Raw genomic sequence first — 19,167 nt, 5'->3', positions numbered from 1 at the left:
CTCCAGTACCTAAAGGGGGGGGGGGGGCGGAATGCAGCAAGAATGCATTTTTCCCCCAAGACACACGCTTTGGCCAGAAACAATTTTTCTCCCTTGCTGCCCGGACCCCATTGGCCCAGCACTGGAAAGCCGGCCCTCTCAAACATAAGAACCATGCAACATCCCACTATCGGCTGAAGAAACCTGGCAACAGTTACCCAGAATGATTTCATATGCCTACACTGCCATATCCCATGAAAAAAGAAGCATCCATTGTCTTACATTTCTGACAACTAGAGATGTCTAAGGCCCCTGGGTGGTAAGCCTACTGCTGAGAAATGTAGCTCTGTAAACCATCCAATAATGACATTCCTGGAGTTCCGCGCTATGTACTAGTTAGGGGCCACTTTTGAGAGATGTCAGTAGGAGTTGTGGAGGGACTGGACGTCCCACATCACGTTCCCCAATGGTCTATGACTTCTTGTAAGTTCCTAATAGGCGATCACCTACTGAGTTCCTTATGAAACCAAGAAACCGAAATTTGACCCATTGCATCTCCTTCTAAGAATTTTCTCAGCTGCCTCCCAAAGCCTACCGATAAGCTGCCCCTAGGGAGGGAACGTATATAGTGGGAAAGTTGGTGGTATGCAAGTACAGCTGCCGGGCCATGTGCACATTGAATAAGGGATTCCCTAGAAGATAAAACTGAGCCGTCCATGTTTACCAAGTTCTCCAACAACATCACTCTCCTCTCTCCTAGTCACTTCCTGGTAAAGTCCGTGTTTCCCTGCTACTGGCACTACCGGCAGGATCCTGCTTCCACATGGGGGGTACATCACGCCACAAGGACCAAAGAGGTCTAAGCAGGGTGCTCCCACACAGCCTCTCAGGGAGACTCTTTAAATGAGCGTGAAGGCGGTAGTTCCAATGCCAGGGTTGAAAAAAAGCCCGTTCCATGTCTAGATCTGTATAAGTAGTGGTACCCAAGAGCCAATCCCGCAGATGACGAAGCAGGCAGGCCTGGTTATAGCAGCGCATATCCGGCAACCCGAAGCCTCCCTGGGCCGGGGTAGCCATCAGAAACTTCCACTGCAGGGGAAGGAAGTGACGTCATCCCCTGAAATGGCTGCCTGAGCCACAAGCTCCGATCAGCCCCTCGCTATCAGGACACCCACGGGGACGCGATCGCATAAAAATAACTGTTAATTGCATGAAAGCAACATCTGAAGCCAGGGGTAAGCGATCCATGTCGAATTCAAAAGCCAACCCGATCGACTTACAAGCTTTTGCATACACGGGCCCAGCCGCGAATATGAGCACGCCGACCCCCGAGCTACGCCCGACCAGCCCTCGTGAAAGCAGTCCCCCGCTTCTCTCCCTGCCGCTTTTTGTAACGGGAGAGGGACATAACCCAGAGGAAACTCGCATGCAAGAGATCCGCAGGTGGTTACAAGAAATAAAAATCGAAATTATCGCCGCAGTGCAAGCAGACCTCGTGGCGATGGGGGCGGAGCTCCGAGGAGAAATAGGCGCGCTGGGCATCAGAGTCGCAGAGACAGAAGATCGCATTGATGAACAAACTGAATTAATACAGGCTATAGATTCCCAGATGCGGGAGACCAAGCAGGAAACACAACAAATTTGGGACAAAGTAGAAGATCTCGAGAATCGGAGTCAACGTTGCAATGTGAGGTTCCGCGGCCTTCCAGACACGCCGCTGTACACTGACTGTGAAACGACAGTACAGAGTATTGCAAGCGCCCTACTAAAGGAATTGCAGATATCTAAAGATCCAGCAACAATTCAACTTGTACGGGCACATAGAGCCCTAGGAAATACCACAACTAACCGTCCAAAAGATATTATTGCCTGTTTCAATGACTTTAAATTAAAGGAACAAATCATGAGGGCCTCACGATCAACACCTGGATTTCAGTGGGACTCCTACCACATTGAATGCTACCAGGATTTGGCTGCAGCCACACTGAAAAGAAGAGCAGAGCTCAAGCCCTTCACTAAATTCCTGACAGACAAGGGCATCAAATATCGATGGGGCCACCCATTTGTGCTACGATTCTACAAAGAAGGGAAGCAATATCAAGTGCGAAGCATAGCAGAAGCAGCTGAGATATTCCCAGAAGAAGGACCACAGGGAGAAACCACTGCATTAAAGAAACATCCGCCCACGATTGGCGATAAACCACGTTGGCAAAGAGTCACCGCAGGAAAAGGCAGACTACAACGCCAGCAATCAGACACGCAATTAACAAAAGTAGACGCCAGAGCAAAGAAATAAACAAAGCCTGTATCCATGGCGTCGGATTTCAGATGTAGGCCGCAATTTGGTGACTATATAACTGAATTTTGTAGAGTTGATGTTGTTAAGAGTGCGTTACTCAATGTTGAAAGGAGATACATATATGATGTGTAATTAGCAATATACCAGTTAATGATGTGGGGACCAGTTACTTAAAGTTGATATATAGGGGGGTGGGTCACTATCCTTCTTGACACCCTTATGTATATGGCACGAGGATGTCTTCAAGTGGGGAGGGAGGGTAAGAGGGTTACTAGTTGGAAAGGACTGGCCATGATTAAACACCACATGAAGGGGGAAATAAAAACACTACAAGAAGGGATAACCTGGAAGACTAGGCAGGAATTAAAGCTAAGGGGGGCAATCTTACAGATTAGATGAGTGTTGTTAAATGTATGACCCTTAATGTAAAGGGCCTTAACTCCCCAGGTAAACGTCAACTCATGTTCAAAGAAGTGCAACACCTAAAAGCAGACATAACATTTATTCAAGAGACCCACTTGCTCCAGTCAGCTGAGCGGTTCTGTCAAAATACGAAATTGCAACAGGTGTTCTGTGCATCTAACCTGCTAGAAAAGAAAAAGAATGGTGTTATGATCATGCTATCCCAAAAATATCCATGGCGGGTCCAGAGAGTGATCAGGGACAAAAAGGGCAGATATCTGTTAATGATAGTACAAATAGAGGGGGAAACACTCACACTCCTAAACATATACGCGCCTAATGACCAGCAGGGTGCATTCTATTTGGAACTGTCAGCGCTCCTCCCCCAGCACATAGTGGGCATTCTATTAATAGGTGGGGACTTCAATTTGACGCTGCACCCAACACTAGATAATACCACACAGGGGGTTTGCTACTCGCAATCCGCTCGGTCTCAACTGCACAAATTTATGAGGCAATGGCACTTAGTAGATATTTGGCGACATAGAAATCCCCAAACCAAAGGCTACACATTCTATTCGGCAGTTCATAACTCACACTCTCGCATAGATTTTTGGATGGGCCCACCAACCTTAATGACAGATATTATAGATATTCAGATACATCCGAGAACATGGTCGGATCACACACCAATGGTGCTAGAGTTGAAATTGAGGGTACAGAGTCCTGAGGCGCCGCAATGGCGCTTCAATGACAAATTACTAGCAGATTCGGCTATCGCCGCCAGTCTAGAAGCGGCCATTAAAGATTACATTGCTCTCAATGATAATGGAGAGGTGACCTCAGGAATCTTATGGGAGGGCTGCAAGGCAGTGATAAGAGGGAAAGTAATAGCTTTACAGGTACATCTTGCACGCCAGACACGAGCGAGGGCCCAGCAAATACACGCAGAGCTGACAATCCTCAATGCACAGGAAACTCGTCAGAGAGATAAGGAGGATATACATCACTGCATGCATGCATTGAGGATGGAACTCAGGGAAATCCAAATGGCAGAAATAGCAGAACAACTTCAACGGGTGAGACAGGCACACTATGAGTATGGGAACAAGACCTCTCGGCTATTGGCATTCAAGCTGAAAAAATGGTCTACCAACACACATATCACAGCTATACGTGACAAAGAGGGGAAAATGTGCACCACACGAGAGGATATTAGGGCAGCCTTCACAAACTTCTATACAATGCTATATCAGGCCGAGGGGGACCCGGATCCCCAGGAATCCGGGAGGTACCTGGCTCAAGCCAAGCTCACAAAATTATCACCACTAGAGGAGGAGATGCTTTCAGCCCCCATTACATATGACGAGGTGGCATGGGCAATTAAAGATCTACCTAATGGGAAAGCACCGGGACCAGACGGGTTCACAAATAAATTTTACAAATGCTATAGCAAGTTGCTAATCCCTCTACTGGTCCGGGCGTTCAATGAATTGGAATTCCAGGGGGAACTATCCCACTCTTGGAGATTGGCAGATCTAGTGGTCCTTCGCAAACCAGGGAAAGATCCACAATATTGCAGTTCTTACCGCCCAATCTCCCTCCTTGGCTCTGACTATAAAATCTTTACCAAAATACTAGCCAAGAGATTACAAAAGCTAATGCCGAAGCTAGTGCAGGAGGATCAGGCGGGATTTATCACAGGCAGACAAGCAACTGATAACATTAGGAGGGCACTCCACTTGATCCACGAGGCAGTCAATACCCGACAACCCATGTTGCTTCTTTCCTTGGATGCCGAAAAGGCGTTTGACCGGGTTAGCTGGGGTTTCATGTTCAAGGTCTTAGAACATATGGGATTTGCAGGTCGTTTTATAACATGGCTTCGATTGATTTACACCAGACCAATGGCTGCCTTGAGGATCAACGGGAAAAGTTCAGACCCAATAACATTAGAACCCGGGACACGTCAGGGTTGTGCTTTATTGCCACTATTGTTCGCTCTGACAATGGAGCCACTAGCTCAGCATATTCGTCAGGACCCACATATACATGGTATCACCGTAGGGTGTGTGACGTATAAAATCATGCTATTTGCCGATGATATTTTATTAACCTTGGTCGACCCGAGCGACTCCATGCCCCAGATAATGCAGGAACTAAATCGATATGGTAAATTCTCTGGGTTTCGAGTGAACATGGACAAATCAGAAGCTCTAGGACTGGGGCTAACATTGGGAGATGAAGCTTCAATACGACAACAATTCCTGGTCAAATGGGTCACGAGATCCCTTAAATATTTAGGCGTGCACTTAACACCCAAATTGACAGATTTATATCAAGCTAACTTTCCCTTGAAACTCAAAGAACTATTTGAAGATCTGGATAGATGGAAGGGCCTAGAATTATCTTGGCTGGGACAAGTGGCAGCAATAAAAATGATGATACTACCCAAATTGTTATATCTATTTCTTGCACTGCCTCTACCAATGCCGAGGGGGTTCTTTAGGCAACTCAAACGGAAGGTTTTCGCATACATATGGCAACATAAACCACCCAGAGTGAAGGCAGCTATAATGTATCAGTCCAAGAAGATGGGAGGTATGGGGGTGCCAAATTTTACCTTATACCATCAGGCGGCACAGTTGCGGGTGCTGGCGGGATGGAGCGCTGGTAGTACAAAAGCATGGTGCCAAATAGAGCAACATTGGATGGGACTAAACAATTTGGGCTCTCTATTATGGATACCAAAGGGCCAACTACAGACATATATCAAGAGAGCCCCTCTAGCGGTGCAATACCCTTTACAGACATGGTTGGCCATAAGGGGGAAACATCTTCCTAACCGCCTTTGTTTCCACCAGATGGCAATAAAAACAGCCCCAGGTTGTCCGCTGGGGATGGATAACGTAATATATAGACAATGGAAGAAGAGAGGTTTGAACACGTTAGGCCAGCTATGGGATGAGGGTCAGGTATTCTCATTCGTAGAATTACAGGAAGATTATGGGTTACCACTATCACATTTGTTTCACTACACTCGCATTAGAGACTATATAAACAAAAGAGCCAAAGCAGAATTACTTATAGAAGAGACGGCCCTAGAAAGAGCAGTGAGAGTGGGAAGTCACAGGGGTTGTATTTCTCGCATATATGCTGCACTACTTAGTGACAAGGGGCCCATACTATATTATTTATAACGATGGGAACGAAACTTGCAGGTCACCATAGATTACACACAATGGGAAAAAGCATTGGAACACTTGCTGCGAGTTTCCATATCTAGTTCAATGATTGAAACTAGTTATAAGATACTATATCAGTGGTACTATACACCACAGAGACTGGTAAAAATGTATGGACAGGGGTCTGCACAATGTTGGAGAAACTGTTCAATGGTGGGTGATATGCTCCACATCTGGTGGTCTTGCCCTAAGATTCAATCATACTGGACAGAACTGTTGGACCTATTTGCTATAGTGACTGGGGTAAGATACCCAACTAAACCGGAGATCTGTTTGCTACATATTCGACCCCCAGGAGTTCGGTTGTCTGTTCACAGGCTTACGACAGTTTGGCTGGTAGCTGGAAAAATCACACTGGCATCAGCGTGGAAAAACCAGTTGGCTCCACCAGCGATAAAGGTGATACACAAGATGGACTATCTATACCAAATGTCCAAGATGACAGCTCTACGATTGGGACATGTAACAAAATTTAATTTGCAATGGGAACAATATCGAGCCTGGCGATTACAAAATGGGATAGATTTAGATGCACCTAAATTGATTATACCAAGACTATGACTGCTATAACACAGTCTTCATATTATGATATTCCACTAGTAACAAGGGGGGAGGGGGGTTTGCGGTAAGGGATAGGGGGGAGGGGATGAAGGGGGGATACACTGCTTTCTGTTTTTGATGTTTAAACATTCTGTACGTGATATATGACTGTTATGAGGATGTTGTCAATATGCAATTGTTCAAAAACTTCAATAAAAAAAAAAAAAAAAAACTTCCACTGCAGTTTCGTTCCCCCCTCCCCCCCAACAGAACTTCACCACCATCTTCCATAGAGACACCAGGTCCCTGCGCAGCAACCAAATAGGAAGCGATTGCAAAACATTTAACCACCTAGAGAAAACTGTCATACAGTAAAGTTGTATTCTACCCATGAGTGACAGGGGAAGTGCGTTCCACATTGCCAATTGCTGTGAGGTATCTCTGAGCAGTTTATAAATATTGATATCATATAAAAGGTGGAGATCAATCGGCAACTGAATACCCAAATATTGAAACGAACCCTGGCCCATCACAAGGGGAAGGCATCATCCGAGGAGAAATGCACCTCTAGGGAGCTCACTGGTGCCTCAGATTTGGCTAGATTAAGGTGAAAACTGGAGAAATCTCCATATTGAGCAAAGCTTTCCATCAGAGGTGGCAAGGAGTGCTGCAGATTGGTGATAAGCAATAGCAGGTCATCCACAAATACCGCAGACTTAAAGATGATGTCCCCAACCCGTATTCCCCGGATCTCCTGGTTACCCTGGATTTCCCGCAGAAGGGGATCAAGTGATAAAACAAAGAGAAGCGGGGACAGTGGACACCCCTGCCTAGTTCCCCTTCTGACAGGAAACCACTCCGAACACACACCGTTGGCAGACACTTGTGCTCTGGGGTCAGTGTGCAAAGTCCGGACTGCCTTTGCAAAGAACCCGTTTATTCCATATATGGCCAACACTTTGAAGAGAAACCCCCACTTCACCCGGTCAAAACCCTTTTCAGCATCAAAGCTGATCAGTAAAACGGGGGTCCCTTCCACGCGCACCACCTGCAAAGCCGCCAGTATACATCTCATATTCTTCGCTATTGCTCTCCCACATGTAAACCCCACCTGTGATTCTATTATTAAAGAAGGGAGGACCCTGGCCAGTCTATTAGCCAGAATCTTAGCCAAGAGCTTGGTCTCCATGTTGAGCAAGGAAATAGGGCGATAGGAGTCTGGTTGTTCAGGAGATCTACCTAGCTTCGGAAGTACAATAATTTGAGCCGTGTTAAAATGATGGGGAAGATGACCTTGTTGAATGTGTTCATTGAATATTTCCATCAAGAGTGGCCCTTTATAAAACTCAATATACAATCCATTCGGACCCAGCGCCTTACCCAGCAGGCTCTGCTGTATCACCCACTCCACCTCTTCCACTGCGATAGGGGCATTCAACAAAGCTAAATCTGTCTCAGCTACACCAGACAGATCTATGCTCGAGAGGTATACGTAACCCGCCAGAGGGGCTGAGGGCTGGGGACCATAAAGCTTCACAAAAAAGTCTTTTAAGATGGCATTAATGGCACCATCACTATGAAGTACGCCTCCCCTGGGGTCCCTCAGTGTGGCCATCTTACTAAGACCCGAACTTCTGTGGACCAATCTAGCCAAGATCCGACCACTCTTATTCGCGTGTCTGTAAAGTTTATACTTGTAGTGCGCAAAAGATCTCATGCAATAATTCATTCAAAGCCTGCTGGGTCTCCATTAATTGCTTCTATTTCTGAAGCACCCTCAGTAGTAAAGGCCAGAGTAACCCCTCTGTCTCCCCCTTATGTAGCAATATTCACCCCAGACCTTGCCCCAAGGTTATGTCACAGAGTGTGTACATGATATTAGGAAACTAATAGTTCCCCAACTTAACTCCAGCTCCATCCCTGTCCCACTCTCTGGCATCACAGAGAAGATCCCAAACAGATCAAACAGAAAGAGAGAGAGAAAGAGGAAGAACATTTTTTTTTGTGAATCCTTGTTCTGTAGTGGGGTAAACATCACGTCGCCCCCGAATATCCGGCTGCCAGTGGAGGTCCCTGCGGGAGTAGGCAGGAATGCTTAACCAGCCAGCCCACAGAGAGTCCCACAACCGGAAACCATCTCTTGCTGAGCACAGAAGAAAAGGCGCTTGTCCAAAGATAGGAATCTGCCATCTGGCCCCGGGTCAACACCTGCAGCGTTCAGGCCACCCAATAGCAGCCTCGCAGGGACACCCTCCAGCAGTATTAACTGTTGCTCCAAAGTCAAACAGTCCTCCAAGACACCCACATCACCAAGTGCCAGAGCAGAAACAGCAGTGTCCAACTAAGATTAAACAGGGAACTAAGTAGTACTTTGGTCATCTTACCACATTTCCCAAAAGTGGCTTTAAAAAAGGGACCTTTGTCCTTTCCTTGTCTCTCCTCCTGAACTCCAGGCTCCTCAAACGAGAAAGACATGCCAGGTGGCTCAACTTGGCCTAGGATCTCAGCTGTGCAGCCACCATTCTATCCACATAGGTAGTCGCATCTCTGACACAATCAAAAAATTGAACATGTCCATTGTCCACCAATTTAGGTTTCACCGGGTACAGGAGGCTGAACCTGGATTTCATGCCAAACAGCTTGGAAGACAAAGGTGCAAAAGCTTTGTGCGCGGCCGATACCTTGGCTGAGTAGTCTTGAAAGCATAGAACTCAGGAATTTCTGGTATTCCAACTGCACTCCTGCCCACATGGCTTGCAATATTGCCATTTTATGAGCATAGTTAAGTACCTTGAATATAACAACTCGGGGACGAGTTTGGGATGCCCTCAAAGCAGTAGTTCGAGGACATCTGATTAAGTGGGGAGTGAGGTGTAAGAGAGAGAGAAACACTAAGGAAATAGGGCTTCGTATTAAATTGACACAACTGGAGTCTAGACATCAGGCGGGAGGAGGCTCTAAGGTACTATCCCAATTGCTGGCCTGTCGTCTAGAGCTGCAAAAATTGCAGATAGATCAAATGGAATTTCATAGGAGGTTAATTCAACAGAGATTTTATGAATTCAACAATAAGGCGGGAAGAATGCTGGCTCGGCATCTTAAAAAGTGCCACCTGCAGCACACTATAACTAAAATTAAAGGGCCGAGAGATGTCTTGGACTACAAGGACAGGGAGATTAGAGATCAGTTTGTGCAATTCTATACCAATCTATATGCTAGAGGAGAGGAGGCCTCATTGTCTAAGATTCACGATTATCTAAATGGGGGTGGGCTAAGGGGTTTGGCGGAAGGCGAGAGGGATGGTCTGGAGGCCCTAATAACGGTGAAAGAGATTCTGGGAGTGATTAAAGGACTTAAGGGGGGAAAATCCCCGGGATTGGATGGGTATACTGCAAAATTTTATAAGATCTATTCTGTGGAATTGGCTCCCCTGCTTCAGAGGGTGGGTAACTCTTGCTTCGCAGGTGGGTCACTCCCTCCCAGTATACATGAAGCGGGGATCTCTGTCATCTTAAAACTGGGGAAAGATCCCATGGTGTGTGGTTCCTACCAGCCGATTTCTCTGCTTAATCTTGACGTCAAGATTTTGGCAAATATTATGGCTGACAGATTGTGTAGGGTGCTTCCTCAGCTTGTCCACACTGACCAATCAGGATTTGTCCCAAAGCGTCAGATAGCTGACAATATCAGGCGTACATTAAGTCTTCTCTGGGAGGCAGGGGAACAGGGGACTCCATTCGCCCTTTTAACAACGGATGCTGAAAAAGCATTTGATAGGGTCGAGTGGCCCTAATTATGGGCGGTGTTGAGTGTTATAGGTTTTGGCTCTAAGTTTATTGGCTGGCTAAAGAGTTTGTATGAGGCCCCTGTTGCTAGAGTTAAAGTGAATGGGGGATACTCACCAACATGTCCCATTATGCGGGGGACTAGGCAGGGATGCCCGCTCTCTCCTTTACATAAGTACATAAGTAATGCCATACTGGGAAAAGACCAAAGGCCCATCGAGCCCAGCATCCTGTCCCTGACAGCAGCCAATCCAGGTCAAGGGCCAAACGTACAAACATTCCATACATGTTATTCCCGGAATTGTGGATTCTTCCCAAGTCCATTTAGTAGCGATCTATGGACTTGTCCTTTAGGAAACCGTCCAAACCCTCTTTAAACTCTGCCAAGCTAACCGCCTTCACCACGTTCTCCGGCAACGAATTCCAGAGTTTAATTACACGTTGGGTGAAGAAACATTTTCTCTGATTTGTTTTAAATTTACTACACTGTAGTTTCATCGCATGCCCCCTAGTCCTAGTACTTTTGGAAAGCGTGAACAGACGCATCACATCCACCTGTTCCATTCCACTCATTATTTTATATACCTCTATCATGTCTCCCCTCAGCCGTCTCTTCTCCAAGCTGAAAAGCCCTAGCCTCCTTAGTCTTTCTTCATAGGGAAGTTGTCCCATCCCCGCTATCATTTTAGTCGCCCTTCGCTGCACCTTTTCCAATTCCACTATATCTTTCTTGAGATGCGGCGACCAGAATTGAACACAATACTCAAGGTGCGGTCACACCATGGAGCGATACAACGGCATTATAACATCCTCACACCTGTTTTCCATACCTTTCCTAATAATACCCAACAGTCTATTCGCTTTCCTAGCCGCAGCAGCACACTGAGCAGAAGGTTTCATTGTATTATCAGCGACAACACCCAGATCCATTTCTTGGTCCGTAACTCCTAACGTGGAACCTTGCATGACGTAGCTATAATCTGGGTTCTTTTTTCCCACATGCATCACCTTGCACTTGCTCACATTAAACGTCATCTGCCATTTAGCCGCCCAGTCTCCCAGTCTCGTAAGGTCCTTCTGTAATTTTTCACAATCCTGTCGTGAGTTAACGACTTTGAATAACTTTGTGTCATCAGCAAATTTAATTACCTCGCTAGTTACTCCCATCTCTAAATCATTTATAAATATATTAAAGAGCAGCGGTCCTAGCACAGACCCCTGAGGAACCCCACTAACTACCCTTCTCCATTGTGAATTCTGCCCATTTAACCCCACTCTCTGTTTCCTATCCTTCAACCAGTTTTTAATCCACAATAGGGCATTACCTCCTATCCCATGACCAATTTCCTCTGTAGCCTTTCATGAGGCACCTTGTCAAACGCCTTTTGAAAATCAAGATACATAATATCAACCAGCTCCCCTTTGTCCACATGTTTGTTTACTCCTTCAAAGAATTGAAGTAAATTGGTCAGGCGATAGAACCTTTTGCTCAGCGAATCCAGTCACTACCTGACATTAAGGGGATTATGATTGGGGAAGTGGAGCATAAAATAGCTCTATTCGCTGATGATATCTTATTTTATATCAGGGCACCCCAGTTGACACTGCCTGTGCTTGTGAGAGAAATTAACAGCTTTGGGAACTTGTCGGGATTCAAGGTTAATCATGATAAATCTGAGTTTATGGGGGTTACCCTTTCTGACAATCAGGAGGAGGAGATATTAATATCCTTCGCCTTTTGCAAGGCGAGGTCCAGTTTTCATTACTTAGGTATACAGATCCCAAGGGATAGCTCTAAGCTTTATGCTTTGAGTTATACACCATTATTTCGACAACTGCGGAGAGACATGAGTAATTGGAGAGATGGGTGGTTATCCTGGTGGGGCCGGATTTCGGCACTAAAAATGAATCTGCTGCCCCGGTTATTGTTATTGTTTCAAACACTCCCCATATTGGTGCCACAGGCAGATCTTGTCAGCCTGCAGACTGAGATGGCTAGATTTGTATGGGGAGGGTACATTCCGAGATTAGCTAAAACTGTGATGTGGGGACCAGTGGAGGGGGGAGGTAGGGGAATGCCCAACTTGGTGTGGTACTATTGGACAGCTCAACTGAAGCTTATTTCCTGTTGGAGCCGAGGGAAACAGTCCCCTACAGCAGTATTTAGAGCAAAATTTTGTACAAAAGTGCTCTTTAGAAGCTGCACTTTGGGCGTCCCTTACCAAAAGAGATTACAAGCAGATGACGGTTAACCCTTATGTGTCCCATTTATTATCACTATGGGGTTTTTTTGAAAAATAAGCTGAGGGGCACTCTATTATCTTCGTCATTGGCATATGTAACTCAAGAGCCGGGATTCCTGGGCGGTCTTCGGCGAGCTGCGTATGTTGCGTGGTCTCATCATGGCCTACTCAGGTTTCGCAACTGTCTTGATGTGGGGGAGATTCGTCCCTTTGAGGAATTGTGGGAGTCACATGACTTGACCTCATCGGATATCTTTCCATATTTGCAGGTAAAACAGTATCTGTCGAGTCAGGGTTGGTTAAGGGAAGACCCTGATGACACTGAGCTTTTTGAAAATTTGTGGGTTTCGATAGGTAAGCTTAAGGGTACTATCACCCATATTTATAGATTCATAAGAGGGATGGAATTTGTCAAACACCCTTACATGAAAGCATGGAAGGAGGACTTGGAGGGTGAGTTAAGTGTGCATGAATGGAAAAGGATATGCCTGGAGGTGAAGAAAGCTTCCATATGTGTTTTGATTAAAGAAAATGCTTTCAAAGTTTTATGTAGATGGTATTATACTCCTGCCAGGCTCAAAGTTATGTTCCTAGGGACTACAGATGTATGTTGGAGGTGCGGGAAAGCCAAAGGGACTTTTTACCATATCTGGTGGACTTGTGAACGCCTGCAGGAGTTTTGGCAAGGAGTCACATGACGTCTATCCACAAGTCTGGACATATTGTTTCTGTGTGATCCTAAGTGGTGTTTTCTTGGATGGGACAATCGCAGAGGACTAAAATGGCAGCGCCTCCTCAAGAGGCTGTGTCTGGCAGCGGCAAAGACTGTTATAGCAGCCCATTGGAAGCGGAATGTTGGGCCGACAATAGTTAATTGGCATTCTAAACTTGAATTCTTGGGGGAACTGGAAAAACTGACTGAAAAACGGCTGGATAGGTATGACCCTAAAGCTGAAGTATGGGTATATTTGAACCGATTACTGGGTACAGATACTGCAGGGGGGGTAGGGAGTAGGGGTTTAAGGGGGTAGTTAGATGAGGGAGGGGATAATGGAGTTTGGGATTTCTGGGTTTAGTGTAATTGGGGGAAGAGGTAGGGTTGAGGGGGGAGTATAGAGGTTCTCTGTGGGCTTTATGATGTACAGTTCTGATTATGCATCGTGTGCTTTTTTCATATTTCAAAATTCAATAAAAATTTATTGTTTAAAAAAAAAGAATAGTCATAGCCATACTGGGTCAGACCATGGTCCATCTAGCCCAGTCCAGCTTCCTACAGTGCCCAATCCAAGTCACAAGTACCTGGCAGAAACCCAAATAATACCAACATTCCATGCTACCGATCCCAGGGTAAGCAATGGCTTCCCGCATATCTATCTAAATAGCAGACTATAGACTTTTCCTCCAGGAACTTGTCCAAATCAGTTTTATACCCAGATATGCTAACCACTGTTACCACATCTTCCGGCAATGAATTCCAGAACTTAACTATTCTTTGAATGAAAAAAAAAATACCTCCTATTTTGCTTTAAAAGTATTTCCATATAATTTCATTGAGTGTCCCCTGGTCTTTGTACTTTTTGAAAGATTGAAAAATCATAAGTACATAAGAATTGCCACACTGGGACAGACCAAAGGTCCATCACGCCCAGCATCCTGTTTCCAACGGTTAAGAAAAATTTTCTCCAATTCGTTTTAAATTTACTACTTTGTAGCCTCATCGCATGCCCCCTAGTCCTAGTATTTTTGAAAAGAGTAAGCAAATGATTCATGTCTACCCGTTCCACTCTACTCATTATTTTATAGACCTCTATCATATCTCCCTTCAGCCATCTCTTCTCCAAGCTGAAGAGTGTCACTCTCCGCCGTGCGTCCCGGTAGTCCGCCCACTTGCCAATCCAAGGACATGACTCCTCCGCGGCTTTATTCAGGAATTTTTAATAATAACTTGAAACCATAATAGTTAATGAACGCAAAACTCTCTTATTTCCAAGATAGGACTTCCCTGAGGCATCATAGCATTGAACAACTCAGTCCATATAGGGCTCAAGGTAGTGCCTTCACTCTATAACAGGTGTCAGACAAAGCCCTCTTTTCTCGGACACTCAAGTCTTTAGGCGTTCGTCTCCACCAGAGTTCAATACAGTCCTTTAAGGAAACCTCTGTGCTTGGATAAAGTTCCTTCCGCAGCCCAGTATCCCCATGAGCCTTTCTTCACTTGAATAAAGTTCATTTATCTAGTGCAGTCTTTTAATTCAAGCTTTGATGCCCTTACCTCAGCAAATGACCTGAGGTTAAGGGAACCCCCAACCTTTCACATACCAACCCTTGAACACCTTGTATCCACCCACTTGGGTCTAGCTTGAATACAAAGTCCAGCTTCTATTATCATTTCAAACAAATTCAAATACTTGCAGCAAGCCCTGGCAGGTTCAGGAATCCGTACTTCCAAGGTTCCTCCCTTTAGGGTGCCCTCCTCCACCTTTGACTTAAACTGTCCAGCAAGGATGTTAAGAAGCCCTTATGATTCTCTCCATTTACCTTTGCCAGGGCCGAAATGTCCATGGGTTCCTCCCCAGCCTCTGCATCCATCCTCTTCCTCAGCTGGTAACCACTCCATGTACTAGGCTTTTTCTTCTAAATTGTTAATCCCAGGCAGCTGCCAATCCTTAACATTAGCCTGCCTGACAAGGTCCTGGCCCTTCCCCCGGGAACTCTGGGACCTGAAGTCTGGCTTACCCTCCTTGAATGGGTCACCTGACTCCCTCATAGGATCATGGGGCTTGGAGTGCTGTCTAGCCCCTCCCCAGGCATCAGATGACCTACTCCCGGGAAGCTGGGAGTTGTAGACCCTCCACTGCTCCTGTAGATATTTGCCTTTCTGGCATCTACATTCTGTATTCCTCCCTCCAGATCTGCTGGGTTCTTGTGTAGATCTGCTGGGTCCTTCAGAAGAATCCTAGCAGCTTTAGCCTTTCCTCATACGGAAGTCGTCCCATCCCCTTTATCATTTTCGTCACCCTTCTGTGAACCTTTTCTAATTCCACTATATCTTTTTTGAGATGCGGTGACCAGAATTGAACACAATATTCGAGGTGTGGTCGCACCATGGAGCGATACAAAGGCATTATAACGTACTCATTTTTGTTTTCCATTCCTTTCCTAATAAAACCTAACATTCACTTTTATTTGTTCTACATCACTCAGGATTTTGTAGATCTCAGTCATATCCCCCATCACTGTCTATTTTCCGAGCTGAAGAGCCCTAATCTCTTTATCATTTTCCTCATATGGGAGGAGTTTCATCCTCTTTATCATTCTGGTCACTCTTCTTTGTACCGTTTCTAATTCTGCTATATCTTTTTTTGAGATACGATGACCAGAACTGAACACAACACTCAAGGTGAGTTTGCACCATGGAGTGATACAAAGGCATTATAATATTCTATCCCTTTCCTATTAATTCCTAGCATCCTGTTTGCTTTTTTAGCTGCCGCTACACGCTGGGCATAAGATTTCAGCGTTTGAACTTGTAGATCTTTTTCTTGAGTACTGACTCCTAAGATGGACCCTAGCATCAGGTAACTATGATTTGGATTATTCTTCCCAATGTGCATCACTTTGCATTTGTCCACACTACATTTTATCTGCAGTTTGACTTCCCAGTCTTCCAAATTCCTAAGGTCATCCTGCAATTTTTCACAGTTCACATGTGTTTTGACAACTTTGAATAGTCTTGTGTCATCTGCAAATGTAATTACCTCACTTGTTCTAATTTACAGATAATTTATAAATATGTTAAATAGCACTGGTCCCAGTGCAGATCCCTACGGTACGCCACTTTTCACCCTCCTCAACTGAGAAAAATGGCCATTTAATCCTACCCTCTGTTTTCTATCCAATAAGCAATTCCTAATCCACAAAAGAACATTGCCTCCTATTGCCTGACTTTTTAATTTTCTCAGGAATTTTGCATAAGGAACTTGGTCAAAACCTTTCTGAAAATCTAGGCTCACCTTTATGCACATGTTTATTCATGCCTTCAAAGAAACAAAGCAAATTGGTGAGGCAAGATTTGCTGTGACTGAAACCATGCCGACTCTGTCCCATTAAACCTTGTTTGTCTTTTTGTTCCATATTTGACCCGGCACTGAAGTCAGGCTTACCAGTCTGCAATTTCCCCAATTACCCCTGGATTCCTTTTTAAAATCAGTGTTACATTGGCCACCCTCCAATCAGGTAACGCCTAAGTATTTCAGAGAATCAACTACTTGTATAGGAGAACCACGAATTTGGAGACTAAGAGAAAGGGTGGGTGTTGATCTTGTTAACTAAATTGTTGGGGTTTTGGAGAGATTAAGCACCAAGTGGTTCACAGAAAGTCAATAGAGCCAAGATATCCTTGCAGGGCAGAAAGACTAGGTGCAGTTGGGTCCTGAATAGAAAGTGGAAGAGCATTATCTGCATAAACATAAAAATGGAAACCCAGAGTTGGAATCATAAGAGCCAAAGGGGACAAGAAGATATCGAAGAGAAGAGAGAATAGAGCCCCTGTGGAACACCATTGGGAAGAGTTTGAGAAGAAGCAGTACCCTGGGGTGTCTGAACTACAAATTTCTCCTAAGCAAAGTTACTTTACCACATTTATCCAACCCAAAAGTCATCTTAATGTCATCTGAAAATCTTTCCACTTCTCAAATTTGTGCCAGTAATTGCTGGTCACTGGAACTGTAGCATTTCAGATCATCCACGAACAGTAAATGTGATGTAACATCTGAATTGTTGGCATCTTAGTCCCTGGTGTTCTGCTTCTCCACTGTGCCATGGATAATTCTACCCTGGGCCCTGTGCTGCTTGGCTGTACCCTGTGCTGCCTCACAATGGAACCTTGTTCTGCGCTGTACAAGTACAGAACATGTCAACTGTTCAAGACTTCATGATGGCAAATATTCATTAATCACCTGGGCATTCTATTTTTCTGTGAGGAAGGATGGAGCATAAAATAGGGTGGAGTGGAGGAGTAGCCCAGTGGTTAGAGCACCAGTCTTGACATCCTGAGGTGCCCGGTTCAAATCCTGCTCCTTGTGATCTGGGGCAAGTGGCCTACTTATATAGGAACAGTATCTACCTATCAAAATGCAATTACTAATCTCAGCGTATTTTGCAAGCCCCCAACTCTAGGGTACTTTATAGTATTTGTGAGATTATATACATACCATCCACCCATCTCCTCCCTTTTTGCATCTGATCTAGCTACTTATTTTGTTGAGAAGGTTCAATTGGTTCATGATGGGCTCCCTTCTTTGCCTTTGCAGCCATCCTCCAGATAGTATATTGCTCCTTCTCCTCCTGGCACTCTGGTCCCATCCTCTTCTCAGCTACAGATACTCTCAACTCTTGATCCCCCATCTATCCCTTCTGTTACTCGAGCATTTCAGTCTCTTAGGCCTACTACGGCGCCACATGACCTGTGCCCTTCATCTTTACTCACACCTCACTACCTGCAATACATTCCAAATTTGTGATTATTTTAGTAAATAGTTTTACCACTGGCCAAGTTCCATCCCTATGAAAAGCAGCAGTTGTACGACCTAAACAGAAAGATTCTCACCAATCCCATGGTTAAGTATCAAATTACCATCCCATATCAAACATACTATTCCAGGCTAAAATGGCAGAATTTTTTGTCTTGACAAGGTTAACAGATCACTTTGATGCCGTCGCTGCATTCTAACCCAACCAGACAGGCTTTCATGCTCGTTATAACACTGAGACTGCTCTTATATCTCTACTTACTACCATACAAACCACCCTATCCCAAAACCATGCAGTTCTGTTAATTTCAATTGACTACTTCAGCGTTTGATCTTGTAGATCATTTATTACTTCTGGGAAGATTGTGGGAAGTTGGGTTTGTGATATAGCATGGTGCTGGCTTCACTCCTACTTATCGGGTCGTTCATTTTGAGTGCTCTGGAATGACACACTGTCAGAATCCCTTCCCCTAAGTTGTGGAGTACCTCAGAGTTCTTTATTGGCGTCTCTTTTTCTCAATTTCTTCATGGCTTCTTTAGCCTCTCTTACTATGGATGCCGGATTCACCCCTGTTGATGGCCACATTTTAGTTCCATTTGACCCCTCTGACCCATCAGCCTTTACTCCTGTGCTGCAGAAATTGGAGATAATCTTACAATGGATTCCATGTAGTAGAATGAAATCTAATCTTTCGAAGACTCATACTATGATTGTCTCCCATTCTCGCACTTTAACCCCACCAAACCAGATACATTTACTTGGTACACCCATCCCTATTTGAAGGCTCCTTAAAAAAGTGGGTGTTATCATTGACTCCGCCCTTACTTTCTCCTCTCACACCTCTTCTGTTGTTACTAGATGTTTTTTCCGCCTTTATTAGATCCGATCTCTCTGTTCTTTTTTGGAGCCGGCAGTCCTAAGTTTCCTTGTTCATGCTTTAGTCATTTTCATGTAGACTACTTTAATGCCTTTTTTCACGGTTTTAGCTGTTGAGAACTGCAGCGTCTTCAAGTTATTCAAAATGTTGCTGTCAAACTAGTTACAGGAAAATGTAAGTATGACCATGTTACTCCACTGCTTTATCAGGAACATTGGCGTCTGATTGATGTTCGGGTATGGTTTAAGATACTGACTCTGCATAC

At 44.9% G+C, this 19,167-nt stretch overlaps 1 protein-coding gene across 3 annotated transcripts in view; it reads left to right on the top strand.

Annotated features, from left to right (window-relative positions):
• The window catches only part of FANCD2 (FA complementation group D2), a 763,224-nt gene that overhangs the window by 634,426 nt on the left and 109,631 nt on the right, over positions 1-19,167 (top strand). The gene's annotated exons all lie outside the window — the stretch shown is intronic.

The sequence above is a fragment of the Microcaecilia unicolor genome, chromosome 6, assembly GCF_901765095.1.
Source record: "Microcaecilia unicolor chromosome 6, aMicUni1.1, whole genome shotgun sequence".
NCBI classification, from domain to species: Eukaryota; Metazoa; Chordata; class Amphibia; order Gymnophiona; family Siphonopidae; genus Microcaecilia; species Microcaecilia unicolor.
This window is presented reverse-complemented; position numbering and strand designations above follow the sequence as displayed.